The following is a 2500-nucleotide window of genomic DNA, read 5'->3' on the forward strand; positions in this document are numbered from 1 at the left end:
CGGCACACGCTGGGCCCTGGTGCGGGCGGTTGCCTCGACCACCATCGGCACACGCTGGGCCCTGGTGCGGGCGCTTGCCTCGAGCACCATCCGCACACGCTGGGCCCTGGTGCGGCAGGTTGCCTCGAGCACCATCGGCACACGCTGGGCCCTGGTGCGGGAGCTTGCCTCGAGCGCCATCGGCACACGCTGGGCCCTGGTGCGGCAGGTTGCCTCGAGCACCATCGGCACACGCTGGGCCCTGGTGCGGTCGGTTGCCTCGAGCGCCATCGGCACACGCTGGGCGCTGGTGCGGGCGCTTACCTCGACCAGCATCGGCACACGCTGGGCCCTGGTGCGGCAGGTTGCCTCGATCACCATCGGCACACGCTGGGCCCTGGTGCGACAGGTTGCCTCGAGCACCATTGGCACACTATCGGCCCTGGTGCGGGCGGTTGCCTCGACCACCGTCGGCACACGCTGGGCCCTGGTGCGGGCGCTTGCCTCGAGCACCATCGGCACACGCTGGGCCCTGGTGCGGGCGGTTGCCTCGAGCACCATCGGCACACGCTGGGCCCTGGTGGGTTTAGGCACATCTTCAAATTTCTGCCGTGCCAATGCCATTTTTATGGCTTGTAAATTCATACAATGGTCCCCTAAGCCTTCACGTGAAGTTTCGTTGGAAGATGACTCGTTTTCTATTTTTCATGATTTTCGAAACTTTTTGCGGTTCGGGATTTTTTAAAATTTTTTTATAAGGATTTTTGGCCCCAAATTTTGTAGGCATGATCCTTCTATTTTTGTTGGCATGCACAAAAAAATTCAGCTAAAAACTCGAAGTAGAGAAGATTTTGTGACCGTTTGAAAAAAGTGTCCCCATTTCAGACACTTTAACGGCTACTGGTAGCAAACCTGTAAAATCTCAAATGCTCTTTAAGGGGGTGTGAATTCTCAGAGGTTTGATGAGGGATAGGGGGCCAACACAAGGCCAAGTACCAGCACCCATCGCACATCATGTGCGCACACCCCCCCGGCCCCCCTCCCAATCGCCGGAACCCCAATGCCGCCGGTCAGGTTCTCCGGCGGTACTCCGGCGATGCTCCGGCGATGCTGTCCCGAGTGAAAAAAATGCGGCACCAGCACATGCTGGAGCCAAGCATGGGCACCGTGGCTCAAAATCGAACTTCGGCCAAGGCCTCGACCATCAATGGCACATGATGGCGCATGGTGATGGCACATGCATCGACCATCATCGGCATAGGCTGCCCTTCGGTACGGGCACTTGCCTCGACCGCCATCGGCACAAGCTGGGCCCTGGTGTGGGTTGTTGCCTCGATCACAATCGGCACATGCTGAGCCTTGGTGCGGGCGGTTGCCTCGAGCACCATCGGCAGACCCTGGGCCCTGGTGCGGCCGGTTGCCCCGATAACCATCGGCACACGCTGGGCCCTGGGGCGGGCGCTTGCCCCCAGCACCATCGGCACACGCTGGGCCCTGGGGCGGGCGCTTGCCCCCAGCACCATCGGCACACGCTGGGCCCTGGGGCGGGCGCTTGCCCCCAGCACCATCGGCACACGCTGGGCCCTGGGGCGGGCGCTTGCCCCCAGCACCATCGGCACACGCTGGGCCCTGGTGCGGGCGGTTCCCTCGACCACCATCGGCACACGTTGGGCCCTGGTCCGGGCGGTTACCCCCAGCACCATCGGCACACGCTGGGCCCTGGTGCGGGCGCTTGCCCCCAGCACCATCGGCACACGCTGGGCCCTGGTGCGGGCGGTTGCCCCCAGCACCATCGGCACACGCAGGGCCCTGGTGCGGGCGGTTGCCCCGAACACCATCGGCACAAGCCGGCCCTTGGTGCGGGCTCCTGGCTCGACCACCATCGGCACACGCTGGGCCCTGGTGCGGGCGGTTGCCTCGAACACCATCGGCACACGCCGGCCCTTGGTGCGGGCGGTTGCCTCGACCACCATCGGCACACGCTCGGCCTTGGTGAGGGCGCTTGCCTCGACCACCATCGGCACACGCTGGGCCCTGGTGCGGGCGCTTGCCTCGACCACCATCGGCACACGCTCGGCCTTGGTGCGGGCGCTTGCCTCGACCACCATCGGCACACGCTGGGCCCTGGTGCGGGCGGTTGCCTCGACCACCACCGGCACACGCTCGGCCTTGGTGAGGGCGCTTGCCTCGACCACCATCGGCACACGCTGGGCCCTGGTGCGGGCGCTTGCCTCGACCACCATCGGCACACGCTCGGCCTTGGTGCGGGCGGTTGCCTCGACCACCATCGGCACACGCTGGGCCCTGGTGCTGGCGGTTGCCTCGACCACCATCGGCACACGCTGGGCCCTGGTGCGGGCGGTTGCCTCGAACACCATCGGCACAAGCCGGCCCTTGGTGCGGGCGGTTGCCTCGAGCACCATCGGCACACGCTGGGCCCTGGTGCGGGCGGTTGCCTCGACCACCATCGGCACACGCTGGGCCCTGGTGCGGACGGTTGCCTCGAGCACCATGGGCACAC

Source organism: Durio zibethinus, unplaced genomic scaffold (genome assembly GCF_047325235.1).
Source record: "Durio zibethinus cultivar Kanyao isolate XHJ-2024 unplaced genomic scaffold, ASM4732523v1 HiC_scaffold_307, whole genome shotgun sequence".
NCBI classification, from domain to species: domain Eukaryota; kingdom Viridiplantae; phylum Streptophyta; class Magnoliopsida; order Malvales; family Malvaceae; genus Durio; species Durio zibethinus.